Source organism: Corvus cornix, chromosome 1A (assembly GCF_000738735.6).
Source record: "Corvus cornix cornix isolate S_Up_H32 chromosome 1A, ASM73873v5, whole genome shotgun sequence".
Lineage (NCBI taxonomy): Eukaryota > Metazoa > Chordata > Aves > Passeriformes > Corvidae > Corvus > Corvus cornix.
The window spans coordinates 70,682,942-70,709,629 of NC_047057.1; the positions used below are offsets into that span (position 1 = coordinate 70,682,942).

Below are 26,688 nucleotides of genomic sequence, written 5' to 3' on the forward strand. Positions count from 1 at the left end.
GAACATGCAGGGCCTGTGCTCTGAGGGTATTTCGTTAGCCTGAAAGATGATTCCAGTGTTTTCCTGATGGTGTAGCGTAGTCCCTGGTTTCAGCTGGAGCCTTTAAGTGGGACAGCCATGAGGTCAGGAGGAGGGAAGAGGAGCTCTGAGGAGGTGGTGTGGAGCCATGGCCCAGGGGGGATTAGGAAGGAGGGGAGGGAGGGCCATGTCCTTTGGAGAGGAGCACACCATGACTCTGGATGAGCGTGGGGCTGGGTCAGGCTCTGTACCAGGTGCAATGGCTCCCTGTGCACAGCTGTCCTTTCCAGGCTCTCCACAATGGCTGGGGGTTCCTGCACTCCCAGCAGGATGCACATCCTGCACAGGGGGCTGGGAAGGAAAGCGGGAGGGAGGACTTCTCTTGCAGAAAAAGAAAGTATAAAAACTGGATCCATCAGCTTGAAACTGGATCTAACTGGTTCTAACCAGTCCAAAACTGTTACAACACGGCCTAAATTGTTCCAGCTGCTCCTGGCTGGTTCTGACTGGTGTTCAAACTGGTTCTGAACAGTTCAATCCAGTGCAGAACAGTTCTGACCAGTTCCAACCACTGACTGGGTCTGACTGCTTCAAACCAGTCCAGAGCAGTTCTGACACCTTCAAACCAGTTCAAAACTGGTTTGATGGTGTCAGAACTGCTGGTTGGAACAGGTTTGAACCAGTTCTGGCTATTTCTGGCTGGTTCAAACCATTTCTGACCAGTTAAAACTGCTTCCAACTGGTTCAAACCTGTTCCAACCAGTTCAACCTAGTTCTGACAGGTTCAAACCAGTTTTGACTAGTTCTGGCCAGTTCTGACTGCTTCCAGCTGGTTCTAGCCCATTTTAAATGGTTCAAACTAGTTCCAAATGGATTAGACTGGTTCCGTCCCATTCAAGCTAGTTCAAACCGGTTCCGACTCATTCTGGCTGGTTTTGACTAGTTCCAACCAGTTCTGGCTTGTTGTCACCAGTTCATGCCAGTTCAAACCGTATCCAATGAGTACAAACTGGTTCAAGCTGGTTCCTTCCATTATTCTGTAGGGTCCATTCTGTACTGGGAGTGGGTTGTTGGCTGCTCAAGCCGTCACAGGACGAGAGGAAAAACCCCAGCCCTGCCCTCTGAACATTTGTAGCTGCCATGTTACTCACGGTCATGGTTATGCTGTGCCAATTATTCCAATATTAACATATTTCCATGCCATTTGCTAATCAAGGTCTAACAAAACAAAGATCAGAAAATTGAAGTATTGCATAAGATCCCATTCTAATTTTTTACGTCTTTGATATGGATGCTTTTCAAAAATAGAGCAAATGCTTCTGATTGTATTTTCTCAAGCACTTCTGAAGAGGTCTGTCTCCTAGTGGATCCTAGGTTCCTAAAAATGACCCCTTTAAATTTTATTCATTATCTCTAACTGTTTATTAGAACATGTATTTGACATATGTAGATATTATTTGATCTTTTCAAACCACATTGATTCTCACTAAGAAATCTTACGTTTCTACCGTAATCTTTGCCTTTTTGTTTTTTTTCTCCTCCAACTGGAAATGGTTGGATTAAAGTGCTTATCCATACTTTATTGAGCAATGTGAATGGCCTGAGTCCAAGGTAACTTATGACACCTTGTTCCTCCTGTACCTTGATGTATTCCAATAACACAAACTCTTTCCAGAATGTATGGAACGCTTTGAACTCTGATCTTGTGAATGGCAGAGACAAGGTTACTTCACCTGTCTGTACCCATGCTGTGTTTGGCTCTGTCATTTTCGTAATGAAAGAGTTGAAAATTGTAATTGTTTTGGTTTTGTTCTGATTTTTAAAGTTCTTACAGAACTGAACTTTGAGGATTGTCTCATGCAGTATATCCTTTACTATTTGCAGTGGAAGAATTAATTTGGGGTTAATTTGATAAAGCTGCTCACCATTGCTTCTTTCCTTGCACAACTAAATTGCCTGAGAGGACAGCAAAAAAAGGGTGCCACAGAATGGGAGAAAATCATACTCGAGTTTTGAGCAAGAAGGGGTTGGGTTCAGTAACTGCTTGGGCAGTCCAGAGATTATGGTTTTGAGGGTCCCTTTGTGCTCTGTGGTTACTGTCACAGGGTGGTGACTCAAGGATGGAAATGTCAGGCCACACCTATATTGTCACCTGTCACTTTGGTCCTGCTGGGAATGAAGAGAGGTGCAAGCTGGATCCGAGTGCCAGGCTGCTTGCTTGGAAAAGGGGGCTGTAGGGAGGTGGGACAGAGGGATGCTCCCGAGTATCCACTCACCTTTTCCTAGGAGAGAAGGTGGCAAAGAGGGAACTTCCCACCATCTGGAATCAGCTCACTGGAAATTAGTGGAGCCACACTGAACTGAGCTGCAGTATTACTCCACTGCTCTGGCATTAGCACTTTTAATTGCACTGGGGGTTTTTTTTTGGAAATACTTTTTTTCCCAGGGACAAGGTCCTGCCCTTTGACCAGGTTGGCTTCTCAGTTCGTTTGCTAGAAGCATCCTTTGGATGTCAGTATCCTGTTCTTTCATGTTTGACCTTCAGAATTAGTCATCTAATTATGGAGTGGGCTGACCCATGTACCTGTGTTTGACCGAATTGCTCAGAAATTACTGTGACTACTAATGATGCTAAATATGGACCTCTTGAAATCCCAGTGCTTGCATCTCCCATCTTCAGGCAGCCCCAGGAATGAGCAGTGGGATTCAGCATAAGTGGCTTTTTGCTCAAACTCCGTATACCTGCACCGTGGTTCAAGCTACACTTGAAATGCCTCCTCCCATTTATTTCACAGTCTACTTTCCATGATCTGTCGTTTTTTTAATATGGATGTGGTATTTCAAAAAATATTGCTACAGAATGAGTTCTTCAGGCGACCCCGTATTGGCATTTGGACAATATTATTGAAGTTGGAATCCTGAATTAAAAAACCAATGATACTGAATTTGGGGTTTTGATAGAAGAGGTGAAGTTGATAGCAGTAGGAAATGTTTTTAAATTACAAATTTTGCTTTCCACTTAAGGGTACAATAAGTTATAGTAAGATTTAAACTGAAGTTTTTCTTAAAATTTGTAAGTTGGCCTGAATGTCCTCCCAAATTTTGGAGAGAAAACTGTTCTTAGTCACCTTACCTTGACATTGTTACTTTTGATTTATTTTTCACAGTTCAATATGCTTAACATTGATACTTTAATACTTTATTTTACACTGTTTGTGCTAAATACTAAATAATATTTTGTCACCAGCAAAACTATGAAATTGCAAACAACCCTACTTGATGTGCGTGAGAGGATTTTTAGAAATTTTCCATGTATTTTTAAAACACCCTGAATCTGGGAGAGCTTTGTGCTGTGCCTGTTGAGTCATGTTAAAGGATTCCCTGGTGCAGCTTCCCTGGCTCTGAGTGCCTTTTAATATGATTTCAGTTACGAGTGGTGCACGGGCTCCAGCAGCCTGGTGAGCAGTGATGACTACTTCAGATGCAGCACTGATGGCTGTCCTACTTTTGGGTTCATTCTACCCCTCAATTGCCTTCTCCGCAGCACCCAGCCTCCCTCTCCTCCTGTCCTGAAAAAGACAATGTCAACTCCTCTATATTTAAAAAAAATATTGTATATATTCCTTTAGTATAAAGGAATAATGATACTTAAGAGTTCATCAGACTTTTTTTTTGTTTGTAATTATTTTGCTTTAGGAAGAGAACTTCCATTTACTTTCATTTGTGTGTTTATTTATTGTGCGCTGCTGAAGCTCTTGCTGAGCTTCCAAAGAAAAGTTCTGAACACAAGCTAAGTGGATGCTTTCAAGTAGCTGAATAATAATTGAGGAGCTCAACATGTGGGATAACTGCACTCTTTTCTCTTTTTTGTTTTTCTTCCCCCCCCACCTCCCCGTCTGAAAGTTAATTCTTTTTTCCTTCTTGTTACCATGCTTTGTATGCTTGGATTTACACTGATATTTGGCACTTGCATCAAACTCATCCAGTCTGAATTCCTTTCAATACATAATTAAAGAGAGCGAAACAGCAGAGGCTAGATTTAAAAATTTCATCTCTTTGAGTTTTACTTTTCTTTTTCAATCCCAAGGGACGCAAAGCAATTAAATGAGTCTCTGCCTCTTCCCCAGGAGCCAGCACTCCCAGCTGGGGCCAGGCTGCACTCTTTCCTTTGGTGTTCATAAGCCCTCCTCTCTTGTCCTGCAGTTTTTCAGTTTTACTCAAAATTGAAGGAGTCTGATGTGACTGGAAGCCACGTGAATGCAAGTGCAGGACTACAGCCATGAAGAAGAGCTCTGAGGAAGTCTGACTTGTAGCAGCCTCTGGAGGAGTAGGATTGGGTAAACAGTCTATGAAAAAGTTTTTGACCTTTTTTTTTTAATATAAAACTGGGTACTGGTTTTCCAGCCACCCCTTCTCTTCTCAGGAAAAGATGGGTATACAAATTTGAGTTGTGATGAAAGAGGCATGCAGAAACTGAAAGCACCCTTTCTCCTCCCCTCTCTTTTTCCTTGGTTTTTTTTTTTTTTCCTTTGCTTGTAAAAAGAAACAGAAGATCTGTCTTTGCTTCAGAAGACCTTTCAGCACTGTATCAAAGTGCAGGGGGCTGTTAATCACTTACACAGTTTCAGCTGGAAATAGAAAATCAGTCTGGTTGTTCACTTTTGTGATCAGCCAAGGAGATAACTCTGAGGACTGCAAGGCACTGTTTTGTTTTTGGTTTCATCCAAATCAGGAGGGAGGGAAAAGCATTGTAGCTTGGTGACAGTTTAAATGCACATATGTGAATACTTCAGTAACCATTATGTCATATAAATCCCAGACAACTGTCCAAACATCAGGGTTAGCCTAGAAAAAATATTGCTATTTATTTTGCTACCTGAGTTGTTAGGGTCTACTAAAATCTCTGTTTACAGCTGAGCTTAGATGGTTTAATTCTGTTTGTAGTAAAAAATGCTCGAAAAATCCAAAGCTATCACACTGCTTATGAATTAGAACACACAGTTTTTTAACTTTTTAAACAGAAATACAAAATGAGAACATTGTAGCATATCAGTGGATGTGATAAATGGAGAAGCTGCCTATTCAGAGCCAAAGCTCCTTGAGAATCTGTTTGCAGTGATGTGGGCTGAAGGGGCCTGTATATATTCAGCAATCACTTCTCCAAAACAGTACCGAGATTCTTTCTAAAGGATTGTGTAGAGTAGTAAAGGGCAAAGCTTCTGAAGTGTTTTGACAAACACAGAGCCCTGTAGAGCTTTGTGAAGTCATTTCAGAAAGCAAAAATCGGCTGAGGATTGGAAATGCAGGTGACAGAAAGACTTTTAAAGTCCAGAGAGGTGGCATTGAAGGGACACTTACTACATGTGCCTTGCTTCATCACCTGATTTCCTGTGGCAAGTGCAGAAAAAGGTGATGACAGAGGAAGCTGCTTAGGAGAGTGGTACAGAAGATGCTGGCTAGGAGGTGGAGGGGAGTATGGAAACAGAAGTGCTGCTGTCCTTAGTGTTTTTTAACAAGCTGGATCAGCTGTGTGCTAGGTTTCTCTGATGATTTGATTTCTTGATCTGTGATTTCTAAGTAATCTCTTCTGTAACAAAAGGTTTGACACCATTGCCCTCTGGTAAGCACCTGTCCAGTGAGAATCTGTCTGCTCCTGCAGCGTGTGGTATTTGCAGAGCTGAAGGCAGGTCCCTTTCCAAGGGGTTTCTCTGTTGCATTTCCCATTTGTGTGTTTAGCCACAGGGTAAGAGCTCTTGCCAGCCCCAGCAGCAATACAGCAGTGCCCAGGCATTGCTGCTTTTAGGAGTGGACCAAAAAAATCTTGCTGTGCTGCTGTGTGGGTGGACAGGCTCATATGAGAGATTTCCGATGTATTTCTTTGTTATATCATGTGCCTGTGATCCAGATGAAGGCCATGCACAAACACAAGAGCGAATTGTACAGTAGGTTGGTTGAGCAGGTAGAAGAACACCAGCACTTATCAGCTTTTGCTCCTCAAGCCCAAACAGGGAAATAGCTCATAAATTTGAGGGAACATCTGCTGATAAACTCTGCAAGTTTGCGCCTGTCTTCCCCCTTGAGTCATAAGAACTGGCACAAAAAATACACCTTGGTGATTCCTTGTGAAACAAGAGAGCGCAGCATGCTACTCCTGGATTGTCAGGGATACAAAGGGACCTTTTCCTGATACCAGCCTGGCGCTTGCCTGCTGGCAGAGAGCACGTGCTTGCAAAGTCTTGTGTGAGAGAAAGTAAAGCACGGAGAGAAATATAGCCTATCTCCTGTAGTGAAAGATGTGCTGCACAGATTGAGGAGCTGTAAAAGAAGCCACATGTGAAATGTTTCAGAAGGGTAGGATGTGGCAGCCTGGACTAACAAAGCTGCAGCTGGTGTGAGGATCAGGGATAGCCCCAAGCCTGCCTTGGGAGGGATAGCTGGAATTAGTTTTCTCACCTTTGAAATCCTGGAATGATACATTTTGGTTCCCCGTCAGTTTCGCACCAAAATGCGCATTTATTTTTAAACCAAGCATCACCATATGAAGTGCATGGAAATAAGTTGCTATAACTGTTTCTGGTGTGCGAATGTTTGGAATATATGTAAGCAAATATTCCACAAAACCCCAGAATTTCTCCCGTACCAGCACGGTTCATCCCAGGCCTGTGATGGGATCAAGATGCTCTGCAAGCCTGCAGTCGTACCCCCTGCCCTGCACAGCCTCACACTGCTCATCTCTAAGCAGCTCAGACAGCTCAGGGTGTTGTCAGAATAAAGAAGAACGTAGCACTACTGGTGAGTAAGTGCAGGAACTAGTGGGAGAAGCCCTCCCTCTGCTCCCCAGAGCTACCTTGGCTTGCAGGTGAGCACTGGCAGGATTCAGTCCTGGCCCAGAGACAGCTCCTGTGAGCCTCAGGCTGTGGAGCTCCTGAGCTGACAGCTCTGCTGATGTTCACCTGATAACGACTCAGCCTTCTATGCTGGGTTAACTTGAGCAGTGTTTAATTCTTGCAGAAGCTTGGCATAACTAAAAGGCTTGGCAGCTTGAGTTATAAACAGCCAGGAACTTGAGAGAAGTTGATTTAGTTTATTTTATTGTGTGCCAAAACCTCTATTTAAAGTGTCTGACCTCAAGATGCAACAAAAAAGAAAGTTCCTCAGATCTTCTTTGGCTCCATTTTCAGACTCTTTCAATGTAAGGAAAATATTTTGTTGATGTCTACCATCCTCTTAAATCTGAAATATGCAAGGAATGAAAAGCTCTGATTATCAGTAAAAGCATTAAACTTTTAGTGCATTTGTTTCTCTTCCCTGACCTGAGTTCTTGACTTGTTCTTTCGTGTCATGAAATGAAATGTCTCTGGTATACCAACAGCACGTACAGAGTTGCTGGCACAAATGGAGTGGTTTTAGTAATGCTTTTTTTAGAAGAGATATTGCCTACTAATTCAGTCTCTATCTGTTCATTAAGATGAGCAGTTTATTAAAGCCTTTACTACTTCATTGAGGCAGAACTTCTTAGCTAAAAGAGAAAAATACTGCTTGTCTTCTTTATAAGAATTTTCAGGCTTGGTATAATGACTTTTGTGAGGACTTCATGGAAAAAAAGCCTAGTGTGAGATGAAATAGCATCTTACATCATGCTTGCTGAGATGCTGAGAAAGATCCAAGCACTTCCAGATGGAAATATGATGTATGCTGTACTTGATTTAAGAGAAGTAGTTAGTTTTCAGGAGCTTCAAGTCAGATAATGGTAAAAAAAATTGTGGTGATGTATTTTTCTCTGAGTTCTGGGTGGCTCTGGGAGCAGGTTTTGTTTTCCTATCTGTTTCTTCTTTCAGAAGCATCCTTATCTCTGTGACTTTGAAGTTCTAAAGAGCAAGCACTATTAAAGTATTGTCAAAATATACTCCAAAATATTTTAGATCCTCACTTTCAAGCATGTGTTTCCTAGTAGTTTCTAAAAAGTGGTAGTTTGCAAGTTTGAATGCTGAGAATTTGCTTCTTTTCTATCACTTACCAACCACTCCTGCAAATTAAAATTTAGTCATATTCTGGTAGTATCATAAATTCAAATAGGTTTTTCTGGCCTATGTTCTTCCTTGAAATGATGAGCTGATATTTATACATATGTACAAATTTTGTTTATTTTATGTACTATACCTGCAGCCTACACACATGACATTGAACTTCGGCAGTGAAAATTGCTTGATAGATCTTTTACACCAACTCACTGCTTTTTTTGTTTGATTTCATCGTAGCATTCTACAAAGAAAAACTGCAGCTCTTGAATCTGGAAAGTGCTTGTTTAAAAGTAGCTTTACAAGGCAGGAATTTCTGTTTGGCTCTGAGTGAAGCATTTCCCAATCTCACAGACCCATCTCCCTTCCTGAGCATTTTCGCATCATAAAGTTTGTGCAGAGTGAAGCGTGCTCTGATATTGTCCCTGCATCCCATTACCTGTTCCTGAGTGGTGCAGCAAGAAGTGTCCAGATATGTAACTGAAAATTAATGAGGAACGTAGCTTTTTATGGAAGCCACTAGCATTCAGTTTGCAGCACAACAACAGCACTGATATCCTGTCTCAAACAAGCATGAAAGTAGCAGAGCCTTGTTTATCTCACCAGTCAGCAGCAATCACTCCTGACTGCACACCAGAGGCAGATCTGCTGAGTGCAAAAGTGCCATTTTTATATTGCTATTTATCAGACCAGAACTACTGGCTTTACTCTCAAAGCATTTACTTTATTTATTTTGGAGACTGGTACTCTTCCAGGAGAAAAGTATAAACCTATTTGAGGAGAATCAGCATCTGGGAAAAGTGCTCCAAGTCTGCTTTTAGAAGTTACTTCCTTTATTTCCTCCATTATTTCAATATTTATCAAACATCTTCAAAGAAACTTTCTCTTTAAGTCACCTTTATGCCACCCTAGAGCTGTTGATAAAGCACCTGTGGTATAATCCCCATCAGCCTGCATTGAAGTGAAGTGAGCTGGAGTGTAGCACAAGACCAGCAGAGGGTTTTCAAATACTTCATTTATTCCCAGCTTTGCTATTTTTTGTACATGCTAATTTTCTTGACTTTATTTTTATCATTTAGCCGGTGGCCAGAGGTACAAGAAGGCTGTTACTGTACTGTTGGCAAGCACATGAGAAGATGCAACTTGGCTGTAAACAGGCAGTGAGTTATGACAGAAAGAGGAAATAGAGGGAATTAATTCCATTAGAGTAATATTGTGTCCGGGATTTGAGGTTAATCGTTGGAAAGAATAATTGCTGCCAGTTTCCAAATATACGTTTTAACACGAGGATAGCTGTGGGGGCAGAGGGAGGGAGAAACAGGTTGAAGAGTAGTGAGGGGAGCTGAGGTGGGCATGGGTTGTTGCAGAGGTTCCTGCAAGGCTGCTGCAGCCACACTGAGTACTGGGATTGCAGCGTCTGGGGCAACTATTCCTTTATGTTATTTAATGTGTATTCTGTGGCTTCTGGCCCAGCTCCTCGTTTGAAATCTGGGACACCCTCAGTCTAGATGGCACATGTGGCTTACAGTAAACTTTTGCTTAAAATTAATTTGAGATTGTTTCTCTTAGTGGTAAAGTGGTCTGTGTAAAGGTAAGGATGTTTGTCTGTAAAAAAACAAAAGAATGCTGGGACCTGACTGTGGAGAAGTTTGTAACTCACCTCTCCAGGGCATGGAGAAGCTGTCTGAACTCACTTCCATACTATTGACAGTTTTTGCTTCTTCATGGAGGACAGGAGACAAAAAGAGACTGGGAAAGAGCAAAAATACAAATAAAGCAAATCCTAAGCGTGATCTGCAAAAGTTTGAAGTGATTTATGTCAGTTTGCGATAAATGGGACAAAGTGAGGGGTATGTGGATTTAGAAGCACCCCCCTCATCCCATTCCTTTCCCCTTTCCTTTGGTTGGTTGGTTGGTTGGTTTGTTTTTTGTTCCAGTAGTTTGATGTTTTTGAGGTTGTTCATGCTGTTGCTTCCTTGACTTGCAGGAAGGGATTGTTGGGGGGCAAGGGAGTCTCAAATAGTTGTTCTTGGAACCATTGCAACTCCTTTTAAGTTACAAGACTTAAATGTTTTTAATTAAGTTGACTTTGTCTTCAAAATGTGAATTTAGTACTTAAAATCAAATAGTGTTTTTAAAGACTCTTTTCTCATCTACTCTGACCTTCTCCCACCACCGAGGTCACTCAGCTGTACTGCAGAGAGGAAGTGTGGAAGGAAAAATGTTTTCAGTTTGCCAGGAACCACTACAACCTCAAGGGATTTTGAGCCGTGGGTCATTTTAAGAACTGTGATTTGTTAAAGTACCTGGAATTTGTTCAGAACATTCTTGTTGTTGCTGTTGCTGGTAGAGAAGCAGTTGTTCAATTTTCCAGTATGATCGAAGTGTGAACAGCAAAATTTGTTCCTCTCTTTTAGGGCACACCTGGAAGTGCAGACTGCTTTCAGCACTATCCAGAGTGACCATTTTCAAGCTTGTTAGCTTAAGAGGGCCTGTTTCTGCATGTGGGAACCATGACAAGCTGTAGTGTAGGATGGTCAAGCCATTAAATAATGTACAGCCTGCTGCACTTGGCGTAGCTCCTTATTTGAGCCTGGATGTGTATGTCAAATCCAACGAGACAAAGCCAGACTCATTGGGGCATACCGAGGTGCTAGAGTTCCTATTTAAATCTGTATCTGTACGTATGTGTGTGTGTCTTATGCTAATGCCAAGCAATTGTATCAATTCACAGCTTGACAGATTGTCTGTGCCGGATAGGAAATGTTAATTCTCTGCTCTTGTAACTCAATCACTCTTCTCCCCGTGGCCCCATAGTGAGGCCTCGGTTAGGGGGAATGTATAAACAGCTGCAGCAAGGCTGCTCTGAATACAGATGTGTCTTCCTGCAGTGAGATCTCTGGGTCACCAGGTGTCCTGGTTTTGGCTGGGACAGGGCTCATTTTCCTCCTAGTAGCCAGTACAGAGCGGTGTTTTGGACTTGGGTTGAGAATAATGTTGATAACACACTGATGTTTTGGCTGTTGCTAAGTAGTGCTTACCCTGAGTCAAGGACTTTGCAGTGTCTCATGCTCTGCCAGCGAGGAGAGGCACCAGAAACTGGGAGGGACCGTGGCCAGGGCAGCTGACAAGAACCGGCCAAAGGGATATTCCATACCATAGAACGTCATGCCCAGTATATAAACTGGGGGGAGCCAGCTGGGAGGTGCCCATGGCTGCTGGGGGACAGGCTGAGCATCTGTCAGCAGTGGGTGAGCAATTGCATTGTGCATCGCTTGTCTTTCTTGAGCTTTATTTCTTTGTCTCTTAACTTTTCATTACAAAAATAGCATTATTATTATTACTACTACTACTATTATACTTTGTTTCAGTTATTAAACTGTTCTTACCTCAGTCTATGTGTTTCCCCCTTTTTCTTGTCCTCCCCATCCCACCACAGGCAGGGAGGGAGGGAGGGAGGGAGTGAGTAGCTCTGTGGTACTTAGTTGTTGCCTGGAGTGGAACCACACCACCAGGCACCACGTAAGCCATACATAAATGGGTTTCAGGGTCCCTCTCCATGGGTTAGCCAGCTGAGCTGTGCTTCTTTCCTCCAGAGGAATGCTCTGCTGCTTTCCACCCACAGTCCTTCCCCCAGCCCTGGCTGTCCACCTTGCTCCTCTGGGTTCTGGCAGCTTTCTGTCCTTGACATGCTGTCTCCTCCTTAGCCTGGTTGTCTCAACACCAGGTTTCTTAAAATGCTGCTGAACTGCATTTGAGTTACAGGTTGGCAGCAGTGCTCAAAATGGGACCAAAATGGGACAATTTATTTTACCTGTGGTCAGGAGCTGTTTGTGGACTGCTTGCTGTATTTCTGGTGGCTTGAGAAGCTGTCATGGTTATTGTACAGGTTTATAGATTCTATCTCGGTCTAACTTCCAAGTTAGTCTTGTTTTGATCAGATGACCTCCAGAGTTCACTCCCAACCTAAATTATTCTGCAATTTATACTGTTACTTAAACATAGTGCAGATAAGGAGCAGACAGGTGCAGTAAAAGAACTGGTGAGCATAGCACAGAATTCGGAAACAAAAGGTGATTCATGGGCTAAAAGATAAAGAAGAGTCAAGCTTGTATCTCTCTTTTGCAACTCGATACATTTCCATGGGCTGGTATTCAAATATTGGCTGCTCTTGATAATCCACTATCTAATTGATAGGTCACAGAACTAAAGGTCTGGCATATGTTTGTTATGAATGTTGTTTAAAATTCTTAGTCTTAACTCTCCTTAAAAGAGAGCTAGACACGAAATGTTTACTACTAAGGCTACACAAGTAGCATGTGTGTGGCAGGGGAAACAGCTTATAAAAGAAGGCTTAACTTGTAGATTTTTTCACCTCTGATAGGCCATTAACACACTTTTATTCATTTATACCCATCTGAAAGTAGCTCAGTAACAGCAGGGCGATCCCAGTTGTTCACCAAAATAAACCTTTCTACAACAATAGCTTTTGTTAGCAGTGCATTTGTATATATTAATTTTGCGGATGACTTGTTCCATTACTGAATCATTGAACTTTCATTCCTCATATAACTAAGCATTTGATTTGCTGCCGCAAGCATTCACACAAGTATAAACACCATTGCTGGGCTATAATGATATGTGCCCTCTTAAAGTGTTTATTCTACAGCTGGTGATTTGTGCTCCAATGTACTTTAACTCCTAGTGCATAGTGTAGCATTTTTTTCCTTGAAGTAGAAGAGGAATCATACACTTTTGGAACAATAAATGGGTCTTAAATGGTACCAATACCTGCTTGGAAGTCAGATCAACACAGGAATTAATGCATGTTTTATATCTTGTGATCTTCAATCTTAGTTACTTGAAGCTGCCTTTATTTTCAGAAGGCAGGTACTGAAAATCATGCTCTTTTGGCTTGTATGATTAATAACTGTACTGCAAAGTTACAGCCTCCCAAACCACCTGGGTTTCTTTTCAGGATCCTCTTTGCAAGTTATTCCAGCCACCATCAGCCTTGGGAGTTTGTGACAGTGCTGGCCCCATGCCATGCCTCCTATGGGCAGCGAGAGTTACCTTTAGGGCCACGATGCTTGCTGCAATAAAGATGCAGGTGTGGAGGTACCTGGGATGGCATCTAATCCAAGCTGTAGCATAAAACCATCATTTTTGGGCTCCTTCTGCACCACTGGGTGCACTCTCCAGCTGTGGCCAAGGTCCCTCCCAGTTCTGGAGATTGTTTTGTTGGTCTAAAAGCTGCAGCCAGCCCATATTGCTGTGCCTGCTCCCAGGTGTATTGTATCTGAAACCCTTGTATTTGCTTGGTTCACGGGGTGTGTGCTCTTCCTGTTCTAATTCTTAAGGAGATATATTTACTCTGTGTCATATTTTTCACTAATAAAGTCTGTCCCATATGGTTATTTAAGGGTGAATATCTCCTCTCACCTTATAGCTCTTACTGAGTGCTGTGATTGCACTGCAGAAATAGAAACCAGTGATTTATGTTCGTTCTTGGTAATAAATGACCTTGGGACCTGGTCTCTTAGGGCCTAAACTGTAAATAATTAAGCTTAACCTCTGTGGAACCCTCACTCAACCCAAGCTGGTTTTAGCTGTAATTTTATAACAGTTAACTTTTAATTTCTTTCCCAGACCCTGTGGTCATGTAGCATAGTCAAAAAAATAAACCCACCCAAAATTAAAAGCTATGCACACCTTTTTTATCTGCATGAGATAATAAACGCTGTGCAGTCAAAAACCCACCAACTGATATAACTGCAGAGCAGCCATGTGTTAGTTCCAGCTTGGCCTAGCAATTCCAAACAGGAGCAGGCTCTCAAGATCATTGATTCCCTGTTTATTTTTCAAGTCTATCGAACTATGAGCTTTGGGCATCTGAGTTTTGTTCTTGACTAACCTGATATTGGCAATTGAGATTTTTTTTTTTACTTCATATCCAAATAAAAGGGAGTGCGAAGGAAACAGGGAGGGATGCAATTTTTCAATATTACCTGATGAAGTGGAGGATTGTAAATTTCTGGAAAGATTAAATATATTTTCTAATTTTTTTTTTTTTTTTTTTTTTTTTTTTACATTTGGGCAGTTCAAAAAGTGCCAGTTGGCTCTGATGGTTTAGGTTTTTAGTCAGGCAAGGTTAATTAATATTTTGGGCATTCTGAGTAGGCTGATCTATGTACAGCAATGCTCAAATTACAGTGTGAGATTTAGTCCTGCGAGCATATTCTGGTGAAATAAATTACTGAATGGGGCATTTGGAAGTGAGTGTTAAAGATGACAAAAATATCCAGCTGAGTGCACTACTGCACCCCCAAATGTTACTTTTTCTTCTGAGAATCATCTAGGTGCATGAGAGAACCTTGATTTTCAGGACATAGGATTTTTCAAAATCAGTGCTTAGAAGAGAGTAATGGAAGCTGGGCAAATGACTGCTCTGTGGTTCCTTGAACCCCTTCCCCTGAAAGCCTCTGGAACAGAGGTAAAAAAAAATGGAAAACTGCAGCTTTCATTTGGAGAAAGACTGGTTGCATCTCATGATGCTCTTTTAGAGGTATCTTTTCCTTCTAATCCGTGCTGTCTGTTAGCTTATCTCATGGTTGACTTGTAATAATTATCTGTGCTGAGTAACTATTTCAGTGTCCAGGCAGTTCATACTCAGTATGCTGTTGTGACTTTATCCCTTCCACCGTTCTTCCAAATAGTTCTTAAAAGTTGTTTCCACCTTCTGACAGGGTTCTGTTACTCCTGCAAGTCCTATGGACCTCTTTTTCTGCTTTCATAATTTGATTTTAAATATAGACCTGTTGATCCAAACACTTCTTGTGTTGGCAATCGCTTTTCAAGTGTCTGTTTTCTGTGTGCAACAAGATGGGGATTAAAATTCAACAGGGATTAAAAAAAAAAACAAGCAAGAATGAAGAATAAAGTGGAAGCAAGGTTTTCTTCCTGTCCTTATTCGTGTGTTTGTGAGAGAAACAACACGGCTGATTCAAACTCTGTGGGATGTGGACAGTAGGCAAAATATATTGTGGAGATACAGTTCCCTCTGGATAATTCAAAAATACACCAAAAAAATCATTATGCTGCTTACAGTTTCCTTCGTTACTCTTGTGGCTTGAAACATATCCCAGATTCCTCAAGTTTTGTGCAATCTTTTTTTCTTCCATAAATCTGGAGCTGTGGATGCTTCCTCCCTCCTCTGCTGTACTTTACTCCTGGGGAGGGGCGTGTCCAAATTCCATTTCTGAGTAACAAACTCTCTTGTCTTCAGGCCAACAGCGTGAGTCAGGAGTGAGAGAGTTCTTCCACTTCTTGCCTCCCCTCAGGCAGGTTTGGAAATCTCTGGAAAAGCATTTGTGGTCAGTTTGGCATCAGTTTTTATACTGCATGTGGCTAGTTTTCTGCATCTTTTGAATTATCCTCTTGGATAATATCCCCCTGGAGAACACTAGAACATGAGAAGGAGAGGAACACTAGATAAGAGCAACCTACTGTTAGGGAAATGCAAATGACATGACATCACGGTTTACATATTTCCATTTCAGGAGCAATCCAAGAGAGTATCATCTCCTCCATCATTAGAGATGTTTTACTAATTTATGTGCTGAGGACAATTTGCAGTGGTTAAAGACTTGTTTGTTAACCACTGAAAGCAAGTGCCACCTGCTGCAGTTCTTTGTGTTACACTTTGTTACTGGGAATGAGGGTGCTGTACAACATATGCTCCAAATTTTGAAGGAGCTGCTGCTGGTTTTGTGTTACCCGAGCACCTCATCCTTCTTGTCACCTGCCAGAGCTGTCTGATCATTGTGTTAGGGCTGCACTGCCTCTTCTGCTCATGATTCAAAGGAAAAAGGGGATGTTTAGCATCTCTTGAGCTTCCAGACTGCACCTAGCCTGAGCAAGAGAGGGAGGCCACGCTGCTGCTGGTGCAGGAGTGAAGGGAGCTGGTGGTGAAAACAGCTCCTGTGTTTCTGATGTGAAACCATCCAGTGCCAGGGAGGGGAAAGCCCTGAGCACAGTGAGAAGTAGCCATCTGCTAAGTAATGCTAAAATTTGGCAGGAGTGAACTACACAGGAGCCCCTGGTGCTCGCCAATCGATCTGGGCAGCAGGAAAGAATGTTAGGGCATCTGTTGGGATTTCCCTGCTTGTAGAGTAATGGATCCCCCCCCCCCATTACAAAAATCTTTGGTTTTCTAATATGTTCCAAGCAGAAGCACTCAAATAATCTGGGAACTTTTAGAAAAAGAGCTGTACATGCCCTTCACTGGGGAAAGAGTCAATGAGGAGGATGAGGGCAACAGGGCTTGACCTTTCAGAAACAAAAAGGGGTTTTGAGACTATTGACCACAAGTGCCCTTTTTGGAACCTAAAGCTCTGTGAGCTTTCTCCCCATCCAGAGATAATAAGCTCTCAGTATATTCCAAATAAGTGTGGGTTTTGGCAAGTCTCAAAACTGTCAGCTGAAACCTCTCTTTCGTTCAGCTGGGTGTGAGAATCCAGTTGTGAGGGCCCCTCCTAAAGTTCCAGAGAAACTCCTGGCTGACAGGATTGCTGTGCAGGTGTGACAGGAGGGGAACTGCAGTGTGGTTGTGCCCTCAGCACTACATTTCTGCCAGCACAAGAAATCCTGTGTCCCACCTGCATTTTTTTTTGTTTGGCTCTAAGATTTTCAAGAGGTGCTGCTCCAGCAGTAAAACTGGAAAGCTTGTGTCGAGGAGGATGGTCTTGTAGAAGGGCTGAATCCAATGGCTTCCTCTCTTTCTAATTTCTGTAATCCTTGACCCACCAGTGTGATTAGAGCTGTGATCTTATTTCATATTTCTACCTTTGTTCAGAGAAAATGGATAGGAATATCTCCCATTAACAACACCACCTGAAAGCCCGGCACTGGCTGAGATGTTCGTGTGCTTTAAAGAGCTGAGTCACAAAGCTCAATAATGGCAAAGGAAGCAAACCCTTTTGTAGTTTGCCTAAATGTCACCTTCAGTGCTCTGGACTGCAGCTGTGCTGTTTTCCCTTCAACAAAGGGCATGAAGGTGGCTTGGCCAGCCTGACTAGATATTAATTGTGCTGATGCCTTTGGCAAGGAGTATTGACCTTGTGCATGGGCAGGGAATGATTTGGTGAGCATTCTGTTCCCACCACACCGTGCCACGGCCCAATTTGTGGCTGTACTCCCACCAGCCCTCCTGTGTGGCTGATGAGGATGCCTGCAGTGGGTGACATGGTTGGCCCACAAGGTCATTCCTGGAGGAGGTGGCTCAGTGTGACCCAGACCAGGCCCACACATGGGGGCTGTTTCAGCTCTTCATGGGTGGACAAAGGGGACAACCTTCCTGCTGTCCTACTAAAATACCTTATCTTTGTGCTAAATCTTGTTTGGGCCATACCCTCAACTGCTGCAAGTAGCAGCTTGCTCCTCTTCCCTGGATTTCAAACTGGCACCTACAAAGAAGTCGAGAGTTCTCCGTCACGTTTTTGCATCCTTGGAAAGGCAGAAAGAGGGCACAGCCAATTAGAGCAGTAATTGCTTCTGCCATTTCACCTAAACCTGTCTGTGAATGAGTTTTAAGAAAGCTTAATGCAATAGCTGGGAAACATAAATTACCACAAAAAAAAAAAAAATCTACCTCTAGTTCTTTTGGTGTCTCTGTTGGGAAAGGCAATATTTACAATTGTCAGTGTTAATTTTCTCAGTGATCATCCAACCCAATCAAACAGATGAAGGACAGTCAGAGATGGCAAGCTGAGTCCCCATCTTAAAGACTTTGAACAATGTCAGGAACTATTTTTGAGTCTACACTTGAATTATTTTTCCTTGAATAACTTTTTTTTTTTTTTCCCCCAGAAAGTCTGCTGTAGATGTGCATGAAAAAAGGAAAAGGAGGAGAAAACCATAAGGCTGTGTTAAACAATATGAGGAAAGAGTAGAGGTTATGCAAAGTTCAGGAAGCAAAGGGATATGGTTTAGAAAAACACTGAGATAATGAAAGATAATATATAGATGAAGTAACTGCAATATTGTTCCCCCTGAAACTTGCCTTGTGGGCTCCTGAGGGAAAATAGAAGTTGACATCTGCTTACTTTGGATTGCCTAGCTGGAAAAACATATGAGATGATACGCATGAGACAACATCCTTGTGGGCCTATTGCAGTGTTGATAGGAGTGATAAGTTATAGAAGAGAGAGGAGGTAGCAGCAAGCCAGTTATTCTTGATCAAACAAGACAGAGGAATAGGATATTTTTGTAAGCCCAGTTTAACACTGATTTGATGCGTGCTGTTCCCTTTTTTCTTTTCCTAAAATTAAGGATCTAATGTATTTTTTGGGTGTGTTGATCAAGTGAGTTTAAATTGTAACACAGATTTAGATTATTTTTTGAGAAAAACTTTTCCAGCATATGGCTAATGAGACCCTGGATTTCCCCAGGCCCTCATTAGAGGCCCATGGAAGAGGTTGGGAAGTACTGCTTTTTGGGAATTACCTTGGCACAGTTGCTCCTGCCTTAAGGATGTGAGATGCCTTCCTTTCTTTTCAGCCCCATTTCTGTGATTGTTTGGGAAACCATTTCAAAAAACATTGAGTTTTGGGAAGCCCATATCGAACAGGCAATTGCTTTGTTCTGAATAACTTCCTAATAATTTCATCCGAGCTCTTTTTTACTCTGGGTCCATCACAGACATGCCCTAGTTCAGCAGCAAGTTTCTTGATCAGATTCCTTCATGAAAGCATAGAAATACAAGTATTTATGTCAGTATATTCCTTAATTCTTTGTATGTTTCATGTCTAAAATGTGAATATACTTCAACCTCTTTTATAATTTTTAAATAGCGTGGAGTTCAAAACAGTACATGCTTAACATTTGAAACATTGTATGAAGATATCTGAAAGCTCTTTTTTATAAAAGGGCTTCTTTAAAAGCTTTGGGTTTATTCTTTGGTCTTATGTTTTTCTTTCAGTCGCTTCTCACAGCAACATAAAGGCAAATGTAATGGAAACAAGTACTAAGTTCTGGGAATGGCAAATAGAAAAAGCATAAGTAGGGGAAAAAAAGTTCTGCTTTTCATAGCTCTTCAGAAGTCTTCGGGAGCTTGCTAGAAGTGCTGGCTCTAGTTCAATGTGCTTTTATTGGCATACATGAACAAATTACCCAGGGCACAGCTATTTTTCTTACTGTAGTAAAAACAGGGTCGCTGAATAGAGGCTTTGTGTAGGACAAATATTTTTCCTTTGAAACTGGGTACAAGTTTAAAGTTTATCTAGTGTGCCTTCTGGAAAAGGGAAAAATACACTTCTCAATCTCACAGAATAGAAAATGTATTCCACTTTAGGCAGCTCAGAGCTCTAGAAACAAAATTTAATCATTGGAGGAGCTGGCATAATTTTATAATAAACAGCATCATTTCTTAGTTGCCTAGAATGTGGGAGGAAGCTCTGTGTTTATGTTGTTTGTAGCTGTCCTTCAAAAATTTTCTATGGATTCCTTCCCTCTAGCATCTTTCACCGGGCTCTAACTTTTTCTAGCCACATGGGTGTAGCCAGGAGGATAAGGGCGTTATGGAAAATAGTTTTTAAGATAACATTCATGGCTCCAAGGACCGTCTCCACGGGTAATTCTTCTAATTCCAGCTGAAGCTGGAGCACATTTGGCGTCGTGTCATTGCCATTCAAAGTCGGGCAGCCCCTGAAGTTTGGCAGTATCCTGTAGCAGCAGAGTCTCCAGTGAGGGTCGTTTGTGCAAGATCCCCATAAATTGGTGACTCGACTTGAAACTTAAAAACCTAATTATTTAATCTTTCTGAGGTCTGTAGGAGGGCAACCTGAAGGAAGATTTGAGATGAGTGCTTCTTAAGTAGCGTTAAGTCACAACAATCACGTCTAGAGCAGTTCTTGTAGAGGTTGGAAGTGAATGGCACAGTCAAATTTCCCCAGCCTCACCTGTCACTCCTTCAGCCAGGAAAGGATCAAAAAGCGTTACCTCATATGGCTTTTTAGCTCCTTCCCTTTCTCCTTTCCACCTTCCTGCCCACACCTATTTCACACACATTTATTTCTAATGAAAGCACCAGTTGAAGAACAATAAATTCATATTCGGAAAGATTTTTGAAAACTATCTTCCTTCAAAACGTGGGAGCTTTCCAAAAAGTGTAGCTCCTCTGAGGTTTCCTGGGGGCAGGGTGTCTAGGGCTTTTCTCCCAGACTATCTGGCATTAGTTTTAAAAAAATTTGATATTAAAAATGCCTCAGCAAACATTTTCAATTGAATGAATGAGCAAATTGCAATAAAATACCTGTTGTAGCATTTCAGAATCCCTTTCTAGTAACAGTTTGGTAAATTTGGCTTGGTAACCATCAGTGATAAACTCCTGGGAAAAATTTTCTTGTGATAATATGAAGAATCAAACTCCATAATTTGAGTTAATTGCAGGCAAAAACATTTTGCAGTGATTATCTTTTATAAAGGCTTCTAATTTTGTCATCCTTAATCACTGGATGTTAGCTGGAAACCTGATATGTGATTGTAAAAGCATTAACAGTTTATAAAGTATATATACTTTTACTTCTGAAAGTCAAGCCTGTAAACTTGCCAAGCCTAGGCATTCAGAGCAGAGCCTGCTTCTGAAAATTTGAATCTGTGAATTGATTTGGAAAAGAATCACAGTTATGCTTTTGATTTAGGTGATTTAAAACAAAAAAAAACCCTCAAAAATATGACATTTGCTGAATATATGTTCCTTGGATGGAAACACACATAAAGGAAGGGCTTGGCCCAGATTAATGGATGAGAAAATTGTATCTGTACAGCAAAACATAAATGATTGCAACTGGAAAACCAGAGAGGTGAAACACCGAAAGTTTAAATCTATTTTCTTCCCGCAGATTGTGGGATCTGCTATTGTTCAGCCTATTTGCTTCCAGGAAACAATTGCTGAGTTACATAAGTGCACTGTAAATACTGTGGCAGGGTGTGACTTCAGTCAGCTGTGACCTCAGTTCAGTGAGTTCTTTTACACTTGACTCACTTTGTGCTGAATAACTGTGGCCCCGATGTGGGCTGATCACTTCAGCTCCGATGTTTAAGATAGCGCCTTTTGTTTACTTGCTGAATTTCAATACATTCTTCTTGGGTGATGTGCGCATTAATGCCAACAAAAACTGATGCTCAAGTTTTTTGGTGACCCCAGCAAACATCTCCAGCTGCTGCTGGGATGCAGGTGAGTTATTACGTGTCTGAAAGTGCTGAGAGCTGCGTGGACCACGGTCAAGGTCACGCATCCTACTGCAGTCACATGCCTGTTTTTACCCTCAGGTGAGCGGGAGTTGTCCTTGAAGTTTATTGTTTCAGATTCACGCTTCAGAAGGAAAAACCATCAGGGAAATGCTATATGATAGAGAAGACTGTTTGACTTCACTCTTCTGTGCAAGCAAAGTCACACAGCTCTTCTCGTGTCTCTACTTTACTCCATTCTGCAGTGGAGTAGGAAACGATTTTGGGTTTCCTGGTTGGTGCCAAGGAGGTATTTAAAGCAGAAGGGAGAAAAATAAAAAGTCATGTTCCCTTGAAAAATATTTTTTCCAGTGCATGTTTTTCAGTGACAACAAAATAATTGTATTTTTGGACGGTATTAAATTGAATATCTCAGTTGGGTCAGTGATGGTGTTACGGGTTCTTTTTTTTCATAGATGGGAAAATTGAACAAATTTGTTGTTTGTAAAAGTCAGTGACTGCTGCTGCTAGGATTTAAAATAGCTTATAGTGCAACTTATCCTCCAATTTTATTTAAAAATTAAATTGCTTTCCCTGCCTTTTCTCTCTTCTACCTCATCTTCAGAGTCTCTACAGGTTTGTTGTTACCTTACCATGTGGACACTGTGTATCTAGGCCCCTTCTCATGATGTCTCCTAGTAGTAACGAAATACAAGAGGTAGTGCTCTGGATGGGAAGTCAGGAGCAGCAGTTTCCCCCATAGATTCAAGACAAAGTACTTTTTGTAGGCCCCAGAGTTTGAAAGAAATAAGATTCCTGTAACACAGGGTAAGTTTTAAAGGAAACATACAGTTCTCTGCTGAGAGTGTCTGTGAACCAGCTTCAGAGTCAAACCTCTGTGCTGAAGTAGGGCACAGGTTTGACTCACAGGTATTGCCATTGTTGCTGCCGTTCACTGCAGCTTCATAACCACATGTCTTTGAGGACAAATTCTACTTCTTACGTGGCTTATGTGTGTATGACAAGTGAAAACCTGGTCCCTTTTAGGAGGCTTGCTGACTAGATTTGGAATTAATTCAAATCCTTCCCAGGAATCATGTGTTAATTTACTTTCATGTACGCATGATGTTGCAAGTACATTGACAATATTAGGGGAATATTTTAAATTACTTCTGAGAATATGAATACTCTGCTAACATTTCTGGCATTAAAAACTTGTTCAATCCCCAAAACCTGTGTTGGTTTAGACTGTGTTACGTGAAGTCGTGAGGTTTTGCGTATCAGTCTTGTGAAGCCTTGTTTGCATATTATTTGAGTTAGGGAAGTTTGAAGAGTTCCTCAGCATTATTAGAATAGTATGTGCTCATTTATTAAGTTCTAAAATTAAACTTTTAGATTTACTATTGAGCCCCAGTGTGAGTTTACCCTTCTGCTCAGCATTGCTGATTTGTTGTGGTCTGATCAATAACTCCTCAATCGTACGTATTTGTTCATCTTTATTAAACAGGGCCTTTTCTGTTTTCACTGAATTGCATGGAAACTGCCTTTTTGATTTACTCTTTTGGAACCCTTCTTTCAGCCAGACAGGGAATATGAACCCTTGCCATAGTAAGGTTTGAGGCCTTTCAGATACACGTGACTTTGCATTCAGAGCACTTTACTGGTGGAAGAGCTGAAGATTCAATAAACAGCTAAACCATCAAGGAATGCCATCAGTGGGTGGTCCACAATGGTTTGGAGCCTGGGTGTTTAAGATGATCAGGAAGCCAGTGGATGTTGCTCCTGCTCAACTTTGTCTTGTTTAATTCAAGCTTATAACCTACTACTGGCATAGGAATTGGTTCTCTATGTGAGCAGCTGAGGGCCTTCAATAACTTCACCAAAAGTGAAGAAAGCAAATCTGTGAAAACAAGAATTAAATCTCACCACATTTCTATTAAACTAAGTTAGAGAGGTATTGATGAGTGTTCCTGTCTTTTTTTCCTCCTCCTCCTCCTCCTCCTCCTCCCCCTCCTTCTCCTTCATGTTAGTTTTTATGATCTGGTTGGAGTATGTCATTATATGGTTTCAGTTCAGCTTTTGTTGTGATCTGTACCACGCCAACTTTAATATTGTCCCTGTGTCATGACACGGTTATTAACTTGCAAATAAATGTGGGGAGGTGGTTAAACCAGTTTCATTTGGGCAACTCGCAGCAGTATTTTAACTCTGTTGGAAGTTCTTTCATTTTTTGACCAAATGAGAGGAAAACTGTATCTAAAACAACAGACAACACCTAAAGACATTGTTTTACTAATCTTTATATACTTTGGAAGTTTTTAGAAGTTTGCATTTCTAAAGTGATGGCTTGTTGGCTGTACACTGCAAACTGAATTTCAAATTAGTGTCTGGAGTGCCCTCTTTTGAAATCTGATGATCTTATTTGAACTATGATGTATAAAAGAATAAAAGGAAATAAAGGAAAAAAAATCAGAGAGTAAGAAGAAGGGAAATACAGCAGTGGTTTCTGTACTGGGTCAGCAGAATTCACCAGACAGTGATACCAAGGCAGTTTTGGTTTGTCTGGTTTTGGTTTTATTAAAAAAAATTCAAATTTAAAAAAAAGACAAAGCAACAAACTCACCAAAAGTCCAAACCAGGACAAGTTTTTATATATCTCTCTTCAAGTGGAGATACTGAGCGTGTTGTTGCAGCCATGTCAGAATTGGGGTTTATGCCAATCTTCTGCCAGCTCAGTACTCTACTTGAGGTAGACTCACCACAAATACTGATGTATGTGGTACATTATGATCCATTTTTTCTGTTTTCCTCTGCAAATTCCTTCATATGGCATAGACACCTTCCTCTTTAGACTGCTCTCTGTGTGTGGAAGGTTTTTTGTTTGGGGTTTTGGGTTGGTTTTTTTATCCTTCTTCTTTTACACAAGGTATTCCAGCTGTGGTGATACATTCTGCAAGGACTGCATAATGATCTTGATCTTGGTAATTAATACTCATGTTGCTTTAGATGAGTTGGTTAATTCTCTAATTAAAAATAGCAGTGAGTGGTGGCTTCAGTGCTTGGCATATTTATTAACGTTCCTTTGTTGCAATGGGGATTTTTAAGTCTTTGAATCTTTTGTATCTGTAAAGCTGTTTTATTTTCTTTCAATATGGTTAATTATAAAGCATGGCCCAGACCTGAGTGAAAGGGATGGAAGTAGGTTGCCGTGCCAGAATAAGAACTTGTTTTCAAGCAGGGTCTTTAGTAATGTGGCAGTAATGAGGACTAAGTCTATGAACATGATCTGTCTGAAGTTTACTCATTTAGTTCTTCCTGTTGCTCTTCATAATTCTCCCCTTTGTCAAAATAAAAGATAGCTATCTTAATTGTATTGTTAGAATATTACTTTAACAATGAATCACTGGAAAATATCATAGTAGGAAAAAGAAGACTTCCAGAGCATTTTTCATCTTGTTAGTTTTTCCTAATGGAAACCTTCTCTTTTAGCTAACAATTACTGTTCTGATATTAAGTCTTCTACTTTGGTCGATAATTATGACAACAAATTTTCTTAATAAATTCATCCTATCCCTCCTGATGAAAGGAATGCTGCTAATGAACTTAGCATCCTCCTCCTTAGTGAAGGACTGAGGGAGGAGTATTAGATTTCAGAAGGCATCAGTGAAAATCAAAACACTTTCTGAAACTGGCAAAACCAGCATTGATCGAGCTTGTCTGCTGCCCTGCACTGTGGAGAAGGTTGTGAATACACTTACAAATCCCTCCGGGGCGCTCTCTGCCTTGTCATTGTCCCCTGCCTGGCCAGAGTTGTATTTTTTGTCTGTCACTGTCTTTAGTTGCTTGAAATGCTTCTACCCCTGTGACCCCTTACCCAAACAGGCAGATAATATTGTGGGGTTAAGTTCAGCTTTCTTTAAGGAGTAGAATCCATGGAGGAGAGGGAGACACACCCAGTCCTTTCCTCCCACCCCCAGGTTTCTTTATCAGGAACCCCAGTTAGCTAACACTGCATCCAGCACTAAAACCTAAAAATAGGATGCAACTCAGTGCAGATTTGCATAAACTAAAATGCAATGTAATTAGTGCTAATGGCCATGCTGGACAACTGCTCTGAATATGGAGAGGACCTGAAAAAAAACCAGCATTTTCAAAATTATTTTATTGTGGCTATTGTATTAACGTGTTTCCTGGTGCTTGGACACAGGAGTGAATACTGGAGTCTATACAGCTCAGAAAGTTTCAAAACCCCCCTCATGAATGTAGAGTGGCTTGAGAGAGGCCAAGGGGACAACAGTCACAGTGGTGGTGAATCAAGTTCATCTATTTCGTGCTGAAACTGCAGCATTTGTAGGGCCTGGCTTCCAATTTTCTGCATTGATTTTTGCCTTCATCTTTTCTACCAGCTTTTGGATGCTCCAAATCTGCTTAATAGGAAACTGAAAACATTACAGAGCAAAGCTGCTGCCAGCTCAAAGGATAGCAGTTTTTCTCAGAGAAATTCTGGTATCAGTGCACCGCGGATGGAAAATCCCCAGGGATCATTCCAGAAGTATTACTTACTTATGCATTCATGTGCATTATGGTGTTTATCTCAAGGCAAGATGTCTTACAACCAGCTGAACTCGTGTTTGCTCTTGGTTGTGCTCTGAAACAAGTCCCGAAGCAGAGGGCAGCAGCAACACTTCATCTGGCTCCACAGGATGTACTTCTGTCAGGAGTTTCCCATTTGTAAGATTTGTGGCTGGAGTGAAGATACAAATAGGAGAGTGATGGGTCAGAACAACAAGGTAGACACGAGGAGATACTGTTCAAAAATTAGTAGGGAAAGTGTGTGGGGGTGAACGGGACGAGGTTGGAAAAGAAACAGATGAAAAATGGCAATTAAACAGTTTTTGTACATTCTGTAGGTCAGCAGTGCTGAATGCTGTGGGACAGCAGAAGAGACATTTTTATTGAATGCACAGTGAGCTAGGAGTACGTGGATATTTTTTTTTTGCTGTTGTTTTGTTCTTCCGTAACACTTTGAAAAGGGGAAGGGTGGAGAGAGAGTGTCCTTATCTGACATCGCTACATTCCCAAATCCACTGGGGAATAGTGTTACTTGGTAATAGTCCAGTGCTTTTTGTTTAGGCTGGAGTTACAGCCTGTGCCTTGGCTGGGGGAGAATTTTGGGGGGTTTTGTGGGTATGTGATAACAATGACATTTCTTAACCAGTAGACAGTTACCATTCCAGCCATTATTGGCTTTCCTGTTCCTTCCTGTACATCCTTTTCTCCATAGCCTTTCCTCCTCCATAATTTCTGAAATATCCACATCATTAAGTTGTTTCTCTTTTGGTTTCCATATGACATTGTGATCTGCCACTGGATGGGACTGATCGCTTCAGGGTGAGTGGAAAAGAGTACCAGGCTCTAGAATATC

The 26,688-nt window shown here is 41.4% G+C and overlaps 1 protein-coding gene across 4 annotated transcripts in view; it reads left to right on the top strand.

Moving 5' to 3' along the window:
• EPS8 (epidermal growth factor receptor pathway substrate 8) overlaps nt 1-26,688 on the top strand; it is a 127,448-nt gene that overhangs the window by 45,251 nt on the left and 55,509 nt on the right. The window contains exon 1 of one of the 4 annotated variants that reach the window (XM_019288743.3): nt 11,138-11,287. The exons of the other annotated variants lie outside the window; for them this stretch is intronic. The gene's annotated coding sequence lies outside the window, so the exon portion shown is untranslated. Of the gene's footprint in view, nt 1-11,137; nt 11,288-26,688 lie in introns of those variants that run through there. 4 annotated transcript variants of the gene reach the window in all.